The 18959-nt window shown below is 34.4% G+C and overlaps 1 protein-coding gene across 25 annotated transcripts in view; it reads left to right on the plus strand.

Moving 5' to 3' along the window:
• The window catches only part of PRLR (prolactin receptor), a 168270-nt gene that overhangs the window by 18699 nt on the left and 130612 nt on the right, over window positions 1–18959 (plus strand). For 7 of the 25 annotated variants that reach the window (XM_083818552.1, XM_083818547.1, XM_083818546.1 and 4 more), the window contains one exon: window positions 1927–2012. The exons of 2 other annotated variants lie outside the window; for them this stretch is intronic. The gene's annotated coding sequence lies outside the window, so the exon portion shown is untranslated. Of the gene's footprint in view, window positions 1–1914; window positions 2013–3296; window positions 8576–11393; window positions 11452–11564; window positions 12476–12499; window positions 12601–18959 lie in introns of those variants that run through there. 16 more of the 25 variants (XM_083818530.1, XM_083818533.1, XM_083818543.1 and 13 more) reach the window with 8 other exon arrangements.

Raw genomic sequence — 18959 nt, forward strand, 5'->3', positions numbered from 1 at the left:
GCCTGGAAGACCAACTATGTCCTGGGCTGCATCAAAAAAGGGGTGGCCAGCTGGGAGAGGGAGAAGATTGTCCCCCTCTACTCTGCTCTTGTGAGACCCCACCTGGAATACTGCATGCAGGCCTGGGGCCCCCAGCACAAGAAGGATGTGAGCTCTTGGAACGGGTCCAGAGAAGGGCCGCTAAGATGATCAGAGGGCTGGAGCACCTCTCCTATGAAGAAAGGTTGAAGGAACTGGGCTTGTTTAGCTTGGAGAAGAGAAGGTTCCAGGGAGACCTCATTGTGGCCTTCCAGTACTTGAGGGGAGCGTATAAACAGGAGGGGGAACGCCTGTTTACATGTGTTGGTAGTAATAGGACAAGGGGGAATGGTTTTAAACTAAGACAGGGGAGATTTAGGCTAGAAATTAGGAGAAAGTTTTTTACTCAGAGGGTGCTGAGGCACTAGAACAGGTTGCCCAGGGAGGTTGTGTATGCCCCATCCCTGGAGGCATTCAAGGCCAGGCTGGATGTGGCTCTGGGCAGCCTGCTCTAGTGGTTGGCAACCCTGCCCAGAGCGGGGGGGTGAAACTAGATGATCTTTGAGGTCCTTTTCAACCCAGGCCATTCTATGATTCTAACTTCTTACAGAGAGGATTGTAGAATCACTTAGGTTGGAAAAAGACCCTTAAGATCATCAAGTCCAGCCGTCCACATAACTACCAAGTCTACAACTAAACTGTGTCCATAAGCACCACATCCACAGGTTTCTTAAATACCTGCAGGGATGGCAACTCCACCACTTCCCTGGGCAGCCAGTTCCAGTGCCTAACCACCTTTTCCATTAATAAATTCTTCCTGATTTCCAATCTAAGTCTCCCCTGGCACAACTTGATGACATTTCCCTGTGTCCTATCACTTGTCATTTGAGAAAAGAGACTGACAACCACCTTGCTACAACTTCCTTTGAGAAATTTTCTGACATGGAATTTCTTTGTAGTTTATCAATACGATCAACTCTGAGAAAGAATAAAGATACAGTAAGGTGTTTAATACTGTAGAAACTTTCTCATTTCTTAATAGGAAGTTTAAATATATTTGCTGCCTTGTGTTGAAATGTGTTCATTGTATAAATAATTTTTTGTTTTAAATCATTTTAATTTATTCTTTTAGTGATATTTTCTAAAGTGACTGAATTTTATCAAAACTAGAAACAGTAACTTCTTCTCTCGTACTGTAAAGACTACATGAGATTTCATGTGGGCTTTATTTCTACATTTGCATCTAGAAGTTTGCTGAAATATTACAAATTTTAAAGGGCACATTCCAACACTGAATGATGAAAGAGTTTGAGACTATGCTAGCACTGGTTTTAGAAGACTTACTGGGAGAAAGGTGAGAGCAAAAGATATCAGATGTTTGTGTTTTCTTGTAAGATGCAGGGGCCACATCTTAAAACTTCATTATTTAATGAAAAGAGATCAATTATGTAATATTTTTATAATTATGCAATACAAAAATATTGTCATACTGGAAAATTTTAAGCAAGGAATATAGAGACAAGCAGGTAGTTAAACAAATTACTATTGTAGGACAATTAAGATTAGCAGAAACTACTTACATGTCTTAACATTATTATTGTAATGAAGGATAATTATGATATGGAACCTGAAATTGGAGTTGCAGTGATTGAAAACGTATATGACAGATACTTGAAGTTGCTGGCAGTTTGGGTTATTTCATTTTGCTGTTAGACTTTTGGTAATTACCTGAACACATGACAAGTTGTCATTAAGTACAACAGTAAGAAAAATCTATCAACAATCCTTTAAAAATACATTCTGTAATGCTGGAAGCTACATTGTTTTTAGGAAATAGAAAATGTTCTTTCTGATTTTAGTACCTGTATTACTGCTCCCTTTTTAACCTGTGCTTAGCTCTCCTTTCAGATACTGCAAGCTGAAAGAATCCATTGGGTTTTTGAAACAAGTATAAATTCCTGCTCCTGCCCAAGCTGCTGATTGTGTGACATGATGTAAGTCATGTAACCATTTTGTCTGCTTTTTCATTGTAGATGATGAAAATTTTCTGTTTTCTATACTTTGATGAAATCAATCAGAAATGTTTATACTAGATTCCCTGCCAATCATGATGAAAATTTTCATCTTACTTTAAAATTGAATTTAATTTAATAAACAAAACTTGTTTTGAAAAAAAATCTAAATTGAAACCTTACATTTCTGCTTTTTCAGCTGAAATTATTCGTTAGAATTGTAATACTTTCACAAATAATTTCACCTGACCTAACATATGCAAGACTGCTTACAGGTGCTTATCCTTTTTACACTGTTACTTATTAGTTTTAGAATGTTTTGAGCAATTAATATATATACCTGTTTAACAAGTATATGTTGTTGTTGGCTGGAACTTTATAATCTTAGCTGCAGTTTCATTATCTTCCAGTGTGCTTGACTGTGTTTTAAGTTTAATTCATTTTGAAGCTGGTGAATTATGACTTTGATTTTTTTTCAGAGTTATGAATTATTTCAGTCATAATTATCTGAGCTATTCACTAGTGGATCCAGAAAATAAGTGATCTCAAAGGAAAGAAACCAAAAAGTTTCAAGAAAAAAGATATAGGGAATATAGGAAAATATCAAATAGGGATTTCTTAGGAGAGAAGAAATACAAAGAGAATTCCCTCTGTGTGAATCAGGAATGACTAACAAGTTTCAGTTCATTGATCGCATTAACATGGTATTAGTAGAGAATCTACCTTGTAAGTATAATATCAGCATCTTTCAACTGACCAAAGTTATTTTTCACAGATCCATGTTACAATCTGATGAACATTACCTTCAATAAAAAATCAAGGAAATAGATAATGGAATTTTTGAGGAGTTTCTTGGTGAGCTAGGATGGTGGAACTCAGCCTGCAGTAAACAGGACATAATTACCTAGTTTAAAGATGAGACAATGGGAATGAATTGGGAATTCTGAGTAGCTCATATTTAAAAGGGATGTTCATGGCACTCACAACTCCTTCGGTTAGCTTATAAGATGTACAATACCACCATATCTGCTAGGAAAGCCATTCACTGCAGGTCCTGATTGTGGTGAAATAACAATTGTGCTCGATACATTATTTTGTTTGTAACTTGCTTTTAGTATTATATATCTCGGTTCTTCTAGAGTGGGTGTAAACATGAACTACTTTGTTCTGTACATCTTGTTGTTAAACATGAACTACTGCGTACACTTGCATTCTTTTCTGTTAACTAGTGTCTTTTCTTCTTTCTTATTTCTTCTTCCATTGCAGAAAGACATATATTTGCTTAGCTTTGCAATTGCTTTTGTCCTGCCCATAACGTGCTGATCTCCGGAAGGACTGAACTTGAAACTTTTGTTTTTTAGTCATTCGTCGTTCTTTTTAAAGAATTTTAAAAACAAGATTTGTAACATTAGTTGTTATTCTCTTTTAAGCATTTGTACTTACCCTTTACTGTGTTTTTCATCTGATGCCTTTAAGATGATTATGAAAATTAAGCTTCTTTCGTAACTATAGATTTTTTATCTGATACAAATACAAAATATATGATGCAAATAAATTAGTGTTTGCAGTTGTCATCTGTTTCAGAATTTCTAATAACTTTGGGGCTCTCTATAGATATGTTTTTGTATAATGACATGAGCTGTCTCTATGAATGTAGTTGTAGTTTGTGTAAAAATCACTCCTAGGTCTCATGAACTTTCTCTTCTGCTTGTTCATCATTAAGGTTTGAAATTGGTAATTAATGCTTTTTGATTATGTATTATTCTAACAATGTGTAGAATACTTTATAACAGTGTTTTCACAGAGAAACGATAACACAAGGTGCTCAATCTTTACAGCCTGAACAGTCTTTATAAAGGTACTTCAGATGACCTGTCACTTTCCAGAAGCCATTTAATCTCTCTTCACTGTCTTACATCTGCAATATATGAATTTTGTGTGGCTCAATCACCTTTGTAAATAACAGCTTTCTCAGAACTGGAATAAGCAATATATTTGATTGCTAATAATTTTGCTTAGGCAATATCTATCCAAAATAAGTTTTCACAAGTTTAAAGAAAGTTTTCACTAAATCAAAGACTTCTAACTTATAAAACATTAGGAGACTGAAGCATAAAAAGTATTCATTCACCAGATGCTGTTAATTAACTGCAATTATTTTACTAGGTCTGTTATATCCTGCAAATCACTGAACTGTCTTAGTATCAAATTGATATTTTCTCTCTTAATGCATTCTTTAAAAGATCCAAATTTTCTTTGTTATTTATGTAGCAAATAGTATGTAGGAAATAAATCAGATTATACACTTTATATTTTCTTCTGAAATCAATTAAATTTATAGTTTTTCTGATTTCCCAGGACTAAATTGATAAATATGGACATCCAGCTGGAAAACACTGTTTTTGTATGTTAGGTGTTTAAAGAAACAGCTCTACCCACCCCCGAAAAAGACAAAACCAACTTTCCTGAAGTGTTCAGCTCTGTTGTTCTTGAAGGTGAAAGGTCACTGTCATGGAAGTCTATGTTCATGGTTGTACTAAACTGATCTTTTCTGTCATGTAAGCTTGCACACTTGAGGCATTTGAAAGGAAAAACTGAAAACTTAAATTTAACTGTATTCAATAGGAAAATAATTCTATGAGTGGAGTGATGTATTCTTGGTGACCTGCGTTGCTAAGAAACAAACTGCTGTGTTCTCAATTGATTAAGTCCTTCTCTTCTAAGTGTTTTTACCACAAAGTACATTGCAATGCCTTATTCAGGCTTGGACATTTCGAATCCATTAACTATGAGGTCAAGCTATTATCTGCTTCTTTACTCCCTTCAATCTTGTTCCATCTAAACTAAAATCACTTAGACACCTTTCAGTGAGTATCTAGTATAAAGTTCCAGTGCAACAGGGGACAAAGCAAAACTCTTCCTATTTCTCCAGACCTATCTCCGTATCCTGTTTCTTTTCTTGATCCCGGTTGAGAACACTGCCAACTGCATCTGTCACACAGAACTGTAGCTTGGATATCATCTTCAGCCCATTCTTGTTTCACTTGCTAGTACTGAATTTGCCCAGTGTGGGGTGGGTTACAGCATGTGGCCACATAGTGCCTTTCTGTGAAATTTGGCAGTGCACACAACAAAAGATGTGTAAAAGCTTGTTTATTTTTATACTGGCTGTGGAAGGATAGTTGATACATGATCAGATATAAAGTAAGCCAATACAGAGTTACCATGTCAGCATTGTGTGAACTAATTTAAACCAATAAAGTCATTTTATAAAGCATCTAGTCTATGCATTGGGGCGCTGCATAACTTTTATTTAGTAGTAGGGATTGTCTGTCTAGATTTATTTTATCATTTTTCCTTATACTTTTTGAAGAGCATTTCTAAAATAGTAACTTACTTACTCAGCTACAGAGCTGATGCGTTTTCTCTTGCTTTACTGTTTATCTTAATTATTGCAAAATCATTTTTCTATAATTAGAAAAATGTTCTATGTGTATTTATCTAAAATATTGTTGCACTGTATAGTTTGTCACTATTTCGTTTTTGTATCCATCTCTAAACTGGTATTGAAACTTTTCGCTTTAAGCTTCCTAACTTCTCCCTCCCTTCCTCCCTCCCTCTCTATTGAAAGGCTAACTCCTGCCTATTTACCCATCATTGACCCACTACAGTGGGTCAGTGGCTGTTATTGCCTGCTTGTTAAACTTACAGATTTTCATAGTGTATTTCCCACTTGATGGGAATTTACGTACACATTCATTAATCCCCTTATATCCCAGTGCTTCATGCTATCACTGCTGCTCTTCTAGCTACACAGAATTGGCCAAGGTTTAGATAAAAAGGTTTTTAGATCAAGGTTTTCCTGAGATCACTGCCTGCAATACTAATCACCATCTTCATTGTTTCCTACTTCCTACTACTATATCAATTTCTAGTCTTTCACCATAGATTTACACTTGATGTATGTGAAACTAGAACTTTAATCTCATTTTCTAAATCTAACCATTCAGAACAAATCATGTACCCAGAGAAGCTCTGAAATTTAAGTCAGCCAAAACTGATAGAACATTAGAAATTCCAGCTTGCAACATCTTGAGCTTATGAGTTAGTGTTTATGGCTGTTACTCATCACACATTGACCATTATTTCTACCTTTCCATCCTGTTCTTAATTGGATATATTTCATTTATTATTCCCAGCCATATATTTTCAGGCAGTACAAATAGCTTTATAGATCAGCAGTCACACAATCTCATCTACTTTTTTCTTGACTCTTAATACATACTTACTCTGAAATATTTTTAGGACAAATATCATAGGCTGAGTAGCTCTGCTGATTTATAGTAGCAGTAATGCTCCTTCTCAGAAGAATAAAAAAGAAATCTTTTGAAATTTTCATATTCCAGGCTAATTCAGAATTCTTAGCTTGTTTTACTGAGGTGATTAAACTGATCAGTTATGACTTAAAGCACTGATTTGGACATCTGGGTTATGAAATAATAGAGGATTTCTGGCTTCTACTTCTGCAAATACATTTCTGGCTATAAATTTTTTTGTTTCTCAATTTCGAATTCCTTCAAACTCATTTTTTCTGGGGTTTCTAGATGGAGTCCACTGTTAGTGGTATTTCCATTGCTTGAAAGAGGATAGACTGTATATTAGTTCTAAATTCACCATTGGAGGTTGGTTGATACTATTATTCACCATTATAAGACACTGTTTTATTGACAGTTGGGTGCTGGGTTATGGTCAGACCCCAAGCTCCAAGATCAGAAAGGTTTTGCCACGAGGGCTCACCACCTTTCTTGTGCTTGTGTTAGTAAATGGCGCTTTGCTAGGGAATTTTCACCCCCTCACTGGAAATAAGTTGTCCGTGCTGTTTCCTTATTAGTACAAGTGAGAAGAGTTTTGTCAAGGACATTGCTAAACATTTTCAAAGTTTGGGAGTTTCTACAGGCTGTGGGTTATTCTCAGTTGGCAGTTTGCTTGCAGACAAGCTGTTTTGGAAGATAATAGAGTTTAAAAAATTGGACTTCTGCTCTGTGGCAGTTAGTCCCAGAGAGTGGTATTTCTCACAGCTAATTTATGACTACCACTGTAACCTCTGTAGAATTTCCATGCATCTATTGTCCTTTAAAGTAGAACGTATCACCTAGAATACCATCCAAAAGTCGTACAGCCCTCCAGCAGTTAATTCCAGTAATGTTGAAATTCTGTACTTTGCTTCTGTTATGAATTTGTCTACCATCAACCTCTAACCAGAGGATTTAATCATACTTATACCTTTGAAATCTTCATCTATTGCCAAGTATTCACTTCCCATTTGACAGGCAGGACGTTTTCCAGCAGTCATGTGCGTATACACCTGGCAGATACAACTTATCCCTGAAATTTCCAGGACAATTTAAATCTGGAAGAATTCCAGTCATGGGTAAGAGCTCCAGGAAGATTTGGTATTCATTACGCAGAAACACAGGTTAGGCAAGGTTACTGTGTCATGTAACCAATAAATACACTGTGAGCATTTTAAAATCATATAACCTCTCTCTAATTAAGTGATAATAGAATGGAAAGGAAATTCACTGGGTCACTTTTCCTAATGCATTAGCTATTTCAGCAGAGAAACCCTATGAATGATTTTAATACTGTGTCATTATAGTGATATTGTTGAATTACAAATCTCTTACTTACATCAACAGGAAGGATAGTTGACTATTTCTGTTAAAATGTGAGGTGAGGCTTTAAAAATGTAATAGGCTTTGCATGCTCTTGCATGATTCTCAGCTTCAAAACTGGTTAACTGGAGATAAGGTATGTCAGTTTTTCATATTATGTGTAATCCTCTCACTGTTTGTAATATCATTGGTCATATTTCCACTTTCAAGATTATTACTGCTTTTTTTTTTTTTTTAATATTCCTTTCCTAATTCTGTCTGCCTTATTACATTTCACACTGACGATTAATTCTTACTTCCACATAGCATGCAAATGACGTGCCTTGAATAAAAAATGCCCTTAGACTGTGTGCTCAGCAAGACTAGAATTGTCATGGCTCCTGAGTTTCAGAAGTGTTCATCCCATATGGGGGATGGCTTTGTAAGTAATTAATAGCAAATGGTTTAATATGAACAGAAGAAGTATAACGTAAGGAAGATTTTCACTGATTTTTTTTTTTAGCCTACAATGATTTGTAGAAAATAGCATTGAATAATAGATTTTCAGCTGGGCCATACCCTAAACCTGGACATCACATGTGGCTCCGGATGCTGTGGCAACTGCAGCTGTGTTGTCAAGGAAACAGCCTTGTGCTCAGTAGGCAAAACCAATGAGGATTAAGCAAGGCTACATTATAGCTAAGCCTCTGTGACCTTATCAGGGAGCAACAAGATCTGTCTGTTCTTCACCGTGCAGGTGTCCCTCAGGAGTGAGGGAGATATGCACAGGCAAAAACATACATGCAGTATATCAGATTTAAATGTCAGACCTGGATTATTCAAACAAGTGAATGCATTTCCCAGTTAGATGGATTAAAAGACTCCACTTGTGTAAGTAAAACATTGATATAAAATAAAACTAGATATTATAAAATAAAGTAATGTGACATGTTTTAGTTAGCTATGAAATGAGGAAGAAATAATTAAAGTATGATGGACTTTGGAAATTTTTTAATTTTTGTTGTATCTCTGTAGTCAGGGTAAAATTACATAAAAGTGTACCACTATTAAAAATATGTTAATTTCCCAGTGATAAGAAATATTGTAGATAGGACACTGAGATGCAGAATAGTTGTCAACATTTTCAAGAAGTCTTATTCTTTACTACTAAGAATTAATTAATGCATGGGTCACTTAAGTAAACTCACACTCCAACATACATGTTATTTCATCCCAGCATTTTATATCTAAAAGAATCAAATCCAAGTGGAACTGAGATAAATAAATGCAAGAGAAAAATACTTAGTATTTTTTGGCTTGTTGGAAAGGAAGTTTAAATAGAAAAGTTGCTTAAATTGCTCTCAGAAGTTGTCTGGTTTTTGCTTGAACTATAAAATATTTTTTATTTTGTTTCGGAAGCAAAATAGACTGTTCCACTTGAGTTGAAGCTTCATAATAAATAAAAATGAATGAACAAGCAACTAAATTTTACTTGGTTTGGCAGAATCTCTGGAGTTCGTTGTGCTTATCTGTTTTAAATTGTCACATAACATCAAAGGTGATTAAATGTCTCTTTTAATTAACCCTATGTTTAAACCATTAATCTGGATTTACTAATATTAATTATTGTATTTTTCTTGTTTCAGCATTTCTTTTGGTGTTACATGACAGTATTTTCCAAAAAAAAAAATCAGTGTTAATTTATCTGCAGATAAAGCCAGATGAGCCTTTTTCATTAGTGATACTGCCAAGTGTCTCGTACAGAAAAGAAGGGGCTGAAGCAAACTGTGAAATGAGACATATCTGATTATCATAGTGATTTTTCTTTTAACATTATTTTATGTTTTATTTTCTTTCTTAGTGTCTTTTTTTCTACAGTGAATTTAATCTAAACCTACCCAAGACCATGGGGTTTGTCAAGTTTTGATGCTTCTTTTCTTGCATCCCACTCCTTTTTTCAGTGAAGGCAGTGCTTCTGCATTTCTTTTTTTCAAATATCTGACTTTTTTTTTCCCCAGAATTGCTGTTTTTAGCATTTCATTTAAGTTATAGAAAAATCTTATATATAAGATATTTCCAGCTAAATAGAGGGTTTCAGACATTTTGCTGCATGTTTAAGGCAGTTATAGAAAACTTGAAATTGACCTTATTTTATTGCTTCATTTCTAAGATACTTACCACTGACCTGATGAGAATTTATGCCAGCACATCAGGGGAAGAAATGAAACAAAGATGACAGGGAAGACTTGGCTACTTTTGTGACCTAAAAATGATTTCACTCTTATTAACTATGTAAAATGTACAACAGGAAAGTTAGAGACAAGAGCATACTTAATGCTGAGCCATTCTAACATCAGAGTTGTTAGAATATGTGCAACAGTTAGCTTTAGAAATTGTGGATTAAGTCCTTGGAGAAAAGGCAGTATGATCCAGAAATGTTCAGAGAAACATGTACCTTAACATTGAAAATAAGAGAATTAGGAAATGTGTTCTGCTTCCCAAAAATGTACTCATTCCCATTTCTTCTTTTTTTACTCATTTTTTACTTTCAGTTTTTAAGTGGTTTTGTATGACATTTGATTTCCTTCTCTTGTGCTTCTGTTTATTACTGATGCATTTAATAGTTATTTTGAAGGTTGAGTACATAGCTGGATACTTTTCCTACTTTTTTATCTTCTTGACCTTTTCCCCCTCCTTGCATTTTTCCTAATTCTATACAAATACTTCTATCTATATTCTCTCTTGGTCTATCTTCTATCTTTATTGTCATTTTTCCTTGCTTTTCAGCCACTTGAATCCATGCATTGGTTAAATAGCCTGTCTTCTTTAAGGAGTTTGATGTGAATTAAATTGAATTTTTATTCTAGATCTTACTAGTATAAATGACATTGACCAATTATTATTAATTTAGGGAGCAAGAGGTGTTAGCCACTTTTTAAAACCAGTTAACTGCTTTAACACTGTGCAAGTAATTTAGTGCAAGCAATCTACTATCCTGCCACTTGCAGTCCTGAAGAATAGACAAAGCAGCAACAGTCTCTACAGTTGGATTATTTGTGTTCAAATAGGTAGATCAAGCTTTCTATGCTAATGGAGTGAGTTAGAAGCATTCAGTACATGTCATCTGTCCTGTGCACGTGATGTACAACTGATCTGTTTGTGCTTAACAAATCTAAGATATACCTGATGCTGTAGATTTACAGCAGGCCATCAGTATATGTCCCAAACCCATGTGTCTTGGTGTTCCACCTTCTACAGTAGATCTCTTTTCTTCCATGTGAAATGCTGGCAAGTATGATTTCATGACTCCATTTTTAGTTATTTGTGTAGCTTTGGTTCATCTATTCTAAATGCCTTATATCAAGAAGATTTAACTTGTTTGATCAAATTCAGACATGAATTGAGGAGTAGATATTGGAACATATGGTGAAATCTGATAAATTACGTAATATCACTATGGAGGAAATCAAAACTAGACCTAGATAGTCTACTTACGTCTAATTTTTCTTAATCTTTAATCTTTTTTAGCTATTTATGGTAGTGTAAAATGCCAGGGTAGTTTTACTAAATCTAAATACTCAGGATTATAGTGAATTAATTCAATTTTGTTATGAGATTATGCATTTATAGGAAATGTATTATTTTTGTATTGTAATGTCTTTAATTTGGTTCACTGTTCATAAAACATATATACAAAACTGTATTTCAGATTTTTTCTTCTACTTTACCTGAACTTCTGACTTCTGACCTGTTTTACTCATTTAAAAGTAAGTTTCTCAGGAGGGTAACTTAGTAGCTATAAATTGCTTTCTGAACAGGTTTTGATGAATGAAACATTCAAATTTAAACACACTTTCAGGTTGTGAAATCCAGATTATTTGGTGGGTATATTAACAAGTATATGATTTCTTTAAAAAAAAAAAAAAGCGTCTATATATATATGTGTATATATATATGTGTTTTTACCCATGAATTCTAAGTCAAAGGCTGTCAGCCACAGTAACTATCTGTGTGCAAGATATCTGAAGACATTTTAGTATGTATTTTTGTATCACTGCAGTAATAGGTAGCAATATATAATCATGTGTCACTGAAATAAACTCACACTTGCAAGCAATGCATAACTTACTACTTCATTGTATCTCTTCATTGTCAATCGCCTTAAGAAAGAGAGTGTTTATGGAAGCCCCAGCACCTGTTGTTTTTTTGATCTTATGATGAATGTTGTGTACTTCTCCAGATTGTTAATTGGAACAAATGCAAATGATGCATATTTTCCGTTTCTACTTTTATTTAAAGTACCATTTTTCAGTTTAATATTTTAGAAGTGATAGAATAAAATCCAGCAAATTGCTAACAGAAGAATTGAGAAAGTGAGTTCAATTGTTTTGCTAATGTTCTTTGGTGCCTGCAATTCCAGTCTGCAGTCTCGATAAAACCCAAGTAAATATTGGTCACACCTCCACTGAGAGATACACTGGCAGTAATGTTCATCTTGTTAACAGACCTTCAGCTTTGCTGAGAAAAACACACAGAGGATCTTTTTGATTGCCAGCTCTGTTTTTTAAAAGTATTAACAGGCCCACATCCAAGAAGATGATTACTTCAGTGCTTGTTGCTTAGGATTTATACTAAGGCACGTGGTTGCTAACACAAAACCGCTTTGCTTCCTTAGGAGGTATTTAAGTCTTTGCAGACACAAGAACATCGAAATTGCTGTACTGAATCAAAGCTTTGGTTCATTTATTCAGCCTATGATCGGAATTGATTACCTGTTCTTCATAGAATAAGGCAAGAATCCATTACATTTACAGATTAATCATATTAAAGAAAATTTAATGCTAGCTTCTCCCAGTCACTGCTTGTGAGGCTTGCTTTATATGTGAAGACTCTGCTCTTGAGAAAAGGAAGGAAAGGTAAAAACTAATTTGTAATGCTGCTGGGTAAGGGGGAACAGTAAGGAAGACCAATAGAAGGAATAGGAAAGACATAGATCCAGAGAACGCCAGTGGCACATTAATGGCATAGTCAGAAGCTGTCTGTCTTCTGAATAGTCAGTATTTGATGGATACTACCTGAACAAGAGAAACAGGGTAAAATTCAGGATACAGTTTGAGGGAGAGCATATGATTGTGTCTGTCATGAATGTGGTGAGAACCTTGGAGGAAGAGGCTCTTGGCTTATTGATTGATGTTAATTATATTTCCTGATATACAGATTATTAGGTAACACTGATAAGAGATGTATGTGATATCTGAAGGGCTGTATATTCGGCCCCAATAGTAAACAAGACATGAACCACAAGGTTGAGAAAAAAGCTTTTCTAAGCATGCTTTTTTGTCAATTTAATATTTTCTGGTTTTCAGTTTGAGTAATAGCAGAAAAATTTATTTTCATTGTATTGTATGTTGTTTTGTATGCCCTGATAATAATCTCCTTTCTAAATTTGAGTCCAGAAATTCTTTTCCCTTTTGAATCATATTTTTTTCTATACCTCTCCTTATACTTTCAACATTATGTTTGGAATTCCTATTTGAACTTCCTTGTGTTTGTATTCTTCCTGTCTTCTTTTCTGATATGTGGTTCTTAAAACTGAAATCAGTATTGATAGTATAGATATGTCTTTGATTTCTGTAGTTCATATGAAAACTCTTCCACTCTAATTCTTATCCATTGCTTTTGCTTAAGCCTTTGAGCAACTTTGGATATGGAGGTTTGTTTTTTTAATAGGTTTATTTGACTACATATCCAGTATATGCACAAGTGATTTATTTTCTTTCTTTCAATGTCAACAGGGTTTGTAGTTATCAATAAAACTGTGTTTGCTAATGTGATTTTCCAAGTGGAAATGAAATCTGTCCATGTTTTGGGGTGCAGAGCAGAACTCACGGACAACTTGCATATCTCCTACACTGGAGCTTGTGGAGGTAGAAATAGAGGTTCTTGCTGTTAGCTCACTTAGTCATTTGTTGCTCTCAGTATATTCCTCTCTGCTTGAGATAACAAGATAGAAAGTGCTGTTTCCTTTCTTTCTCCCACGCCACCTCCACACTTTTCTTTTTTTTTTTTCAGAGTCTGTCTTTCAGCTTTTAATTAAATGACTAGGTTGCAAACTCCCTAACTGTCAAGGTAGATAATGTATTTAATGAAGCAATATGGTATCTGGACAACCAGAATCACGATTAGGCAAACAGTTATTCTCTCTCCCAGTTGTCCCTTTAGTCAGATGGCTGTCCTATTCTTGATTTTTTAGGATTGTAGAGTTCTTTCTTGCCCTGTGGTATTAGGTCTTTTTTTTATAGGTCCTACAGTTTAATGTGGTACATTCATCGACTGTAAGTTAAATATTCTTCTTGAACCCCTTCCAGTGGTTTTCAATATACTTATCTTTTAGGTATTCTAAAAATATAGTTATATGCAAGCTTCAGCAGAACCCAACAGAGGAAAATTCATTACTTACATATTTTTCACTGTGCTAGACACAAGCAATTCTTATCTTACTTTCACAACTTAAATATATGCTTTTCTTAAAAATCCTTTTATATTAGATACTCCAATATTGACTAAGACAGTAACTAACACTGATTAAGACAGGTATTAAGTCTGTAGGAATGACAGAGTGTTCAACTCTGCTTGCCCATACAGGAGTGTTGATGTCTCTGATTATTTTTCATATTCTTTGGTTAATCTGCAAATTTTCTTTTTATTGGCATGTTTCCAATAACTTTGTCCTGTACAATACTTAAAGAAATGGAATTGGATAGGACATGAATCCTATGTTGGACTGCAAATCTTTGCCAATCAATGGACAGAAATGTTACCAATATCTGTAATTCTTTGGTAATCAGGATTGATTCCTGTTCTTGTAGCTCTTAATGCCTGTGTCCCTGTGAAATCTCTTCATTTGGTTTTGGTGATTTTTACTTTTAAGCATAAACCATCTATTGGTCCATCTACCCTTTATAATTGGATTCTTTAGTGATAATTCGCAGGTTCATATGGAGTCTAATAAACACAGGACCGATTTCTACTGAACATTATTTAAAATCAGAGTGAATTTATATTTTATCTGAAGAAATTGAATAGGAAGGACTTTTCTGGTTAGTGGTCCTGTTTTTGAATGTCATACCTCCTTGGGTTTTGAGAAGTTATGATTAAAACTTCTGCTATTAAGGGAAGAATGAGTGTACCAGGATCACTGAGTAGAATTTGCAGTTGTGCTTAAGTGTTGTTCCTTCGGTGTTTGAACTTTCATTGCTTTTTTTCTAACTGATAGTATTATTGCTACTGTGGTATTTCATCGGGATTATTTGATCCATCAGCATTTTTACTGATGGTTCTAGACTATCATCAGATGTTGCTGAGGAGGTATACTGTTGTTCAGGAAAGAAGTTGGAAAGCATTTTTGCACCATGTTTGGTGTAATGATGGTACTCGTGGTAGGTTTTATAATTGTCAGAGGCCTGCCTTATAACAGAATAACGCTCTTCATTTGAGATATGTCTTAATATCAGATGGAGAAATCTAACCACCTGTAGTGCCTTGCAGCATCATACAAGCCATATAGTAAGAATTCCCTGATGACACTTGAGACACCTGAGATTTTTCCATCATTTGGGAAAAAATCTTAATAAATGTCCTTGCATATCATAATTCCTCCAGTGGTTTATTTCTCCAGTGGTACTTCCTTTAGCTCTTCCTTTAGCTCTTCTTCTATATGTGGGGAACTCCACCCTGAAAGTATTTGCTCTAATATGCTAAAATTAGGAATCAGCCTTGTAGTCTTCTGAGAGAGACACAAATTTTTAGAAAATAAGTTAGCTGCTGAAAATACAGACTTTCTTAATTACTTTCTGGGACTTGGACACTACTTTTCTTCCTATGTTCCAAAGTTAATAGACTACTTACACCCAGTTAAGCATCATATTGCTATGCAACTTCAAACATTAGCTGGTTGACTAGATATTGAGAGGATATTTTTAATTTATTGCTCTGGACTTTTGAACTGTTTTAAGTCAGCATAAATCACTTTTAGTCAGTGCAGCTAAATTGTTCTTAGGCTTAAAAACAGACTACAAAAACATGCCTATTTAAGAAAGATATTTAAATGAAAAACATTCTGCTTTCTCACGTATGAAAACCTGGGATATTTAATAAATTAATCTTTTGTTACAAATTTAGTATTCATTATTGTTACTTTGTGTTGGCTTCTTTCAAGAATAATTCTATATTCTTTGTACAAATACACTTGTCATGTTTATTCCATTCTTTTACTCAATGGCAAAATATTTGTATTTTCAACTTTTCAATTTCTATGCCCTAGAATAGTGTCCACTTTACAGTTTTGGAGTTTGTGAAAAAAGGTGGCACAGCATTTTTTTGTTCTTTTCTCAGACATCCAGTAACCATATACATGATTTTCTTTGTGACAGTTAACTTCATTTCCTGCCTGTATCTCATCTGCATTTTTCTTTCTTTCATTCTTTTTTGTCCTTACGTCTGTTCGGTTCCCCATGTTCCATTCTATGGATTACCTATAAGTTACTTGTGGAGTTGTCTGAGCTTTCTCCTGAAAATACAGTGATGAGTGCTACAATTTAAATCTTGATATGAATGCAAAAAGGAAATGCAATACTATTAAACTGATTTTAATATACGCCCAATATGTAGGCATAATATTTATTCACTGTGAAGCAATAGCAAAAGCAATAGCTGTGGGGGAGTGGGATAACTAAATCTCAGAATGCTTTGGATTCTGTGTGTTTCTTTTGTTATATGATTTGCTATTTTTCTAAGATACTGCAGGAGTCATTATTTTCATAAAATTGTCTGTTTTGTTGGTATTGATGTGCACTTTTCTTTTGTTGCTGTGGCTGTTCTATTCTGCAGTTTTTCCCACAGTGAACTGAATTCATTTGCAATGTTGTCAGACTGCAAATGAGTGGGAAACAGAACTAGTACTTAGCTTACATTCAGGGCAAAAGAAGGGGAACTCAAGCACATACACTAACGAGTTGCTTTGGAAAACACTGGAATTGAGGTTGCATTTCTACACTAAGAATTCAGTTACTTTGGAGGTGTCTTCCTTCAAAACTATTTAGTATTTTTCTTTCAGTTTTGGCAATTTGTTACAGTTCGTTTTGCTACTCTGTTCCAAACCTCCAACTGTCACATACCTTTGCAACAGAATATTCCAGTATATTCAGATTTTCCAGTATATTCCCTATAAGAAAGCCCCTGTGTTTACTGAACAGCTCTTGTTGTGCCACTGAAGTCTTCATGGCACTTACAAGCAGATAATATCTAGAATTTCTCTTCTGATTTATTTTAATAAGTCCCCACACTTAAATGTAATTGCCTTGTTTGAAATTCAGCCCTTGACTGTTTTTGGTTTCGTTGGGTTGGGTTGTTTTGTTGTTGGTGGTGGTATTTTCATTTTTGCCTATGGTGCCTATGAAACGAAGAATGTGATGAACATGGTTACAGCTTATCTCCTTAGTAATTTTTAATCACATCCTGGATGTGGTGGAGGACTATCTCAAGAGTTGTTTCTTCTCTTGTGGCTTACCTGACTGGATTCACTGAAATAATCCATTGAAAATTTTGCCTCAGCAGTATACCCTTGTGGAATTTAACAGGTTTACATTATTATTTGCTTCTTGTTCTCAGATTTCCTGGTCTCCCAGAGTACGTCACAGTCACTGTCATCATCCTAGTCCCACCCTCAGTATTACAGTCTTAAAAATCCTGTGCTTTCCTGTTTAGGTATAGAATCCCAGTCCTGATCCTATTTTCCTTATTAATACAACAAACTGGTTTGTCTGATTTAACCCAGCTATTTCAGCATTTAACACTACTCCTGTGTTGGAGTGAGCAATTGTTTTTCCTGTTTTGTACAGTGAACTACAGCATTTCATTTATTATTACTTTTTCTCCATGTTTTAATTTGTAGTATGTTATTAACTTAATTTAAAACCAGTCATTCTGTTTCTCCCATTTTAGTTTTTCTTTTTTTCATTTGCGTATTCTCATACATTTGGTAGTATTTTTTTATATTATGTATCCTCTATAAATAGGACTTTATTGTTAACTAACCAATAAACTGGATTCTTACATACCTACAAAACAATTCAGGTAAATATTTTCTTTTACTTTTAGCTGCTTTACTTGTAATTCACATCCACCAGTGCAGTATAAGCTGTATGATATTGATGTCTTAAAATTGAAGAGTACGCCTGAGAAAAAAATCACCCCATATTTATCTGCTGTAAGATTAAAAAGAAAAGTAAACACAGAAATTGAAAGGAAGCAATAAGATTTGAATTACAAAGTTGGAGTGGAGAACAACATTGGTGTAATGTATGAAATGTTTATGGATTATGTATGTTTTGTAGGAGGAGGTTGCAATTTTCATCACGCAGAATAGGGAAAAATGAATTTGTTATTGTAGGTGCACTAAGAAATGTAAATATGCAGTAGATGTTTCTACATTTTTTCCTGGTATCTTGAGTCACAGTTTTACACTGTCAAGAAACTGAAGAGACTATGAAAGAATAGTTTTGGTGATATTAAATAATGACAGGTCTCCATAAAAACTTGGAGGCAAATGCAGGATTTTTTGCCTAAATATTTATTAATTTCCTACTCATATCATCCTCGGATTTCCATATTTTATCATAGTCCTGAGAGTTTCAGACTGTTTTTATGAAATGGTACAGTAACTTTCAGGTTCAGTCTTATTTAGCATGCTTAACAATACTTTAAATCTGAAATAATGATAACCACACAGTCACTAAATTGTTATTTTAAACTCAGATCATCTGGGAAAGACCACTTAGATTTTAGCCCGGTGCTGGATGAGTGAAAGTCTCCATTGTATGCATGAAGAAAGTTTTGTTTTTATATAGCACTCTTTGGCTTGATTACAGCTTTTTGCAAATTATTTTGCTTTGGTTTCTTTGTTTGAGTGGAAAGTAAGGGCAACAAGAGAAGGATTTTTGATTTTGTTTAGTCTGTTTCATATTGAAAGAAAACACATGTACAAGGCAGTAAATCTTAACAGAAGGAAAGTGAAGTCTAAAAAATTGACTCAAATTTTTGTTATAAATGTGTCCAGTTACAATGCAGTAGCCCTTGCTTATGTGAAAAACAGAATTTACTTAATTACACATATTCAAAAAGTCTGTGTGTCATTATCATAACTAAAAAGTCATCATTTCTTTTCTAAAGCACTTCAGAAAGCAAAATTAAGAGTCTGCCAGCATCTTCAATTTGT

Source organism: Anser anser (genome assembly GCF_964211835.1).
Source record: "Anser anser genome assembly, chromosome: Z".
Taxonomy (NCBI): Eukaryota; Metazoa; Chordata; class Aves; order Anseriformes; family Anatidae; genus Anser; species Anser anser.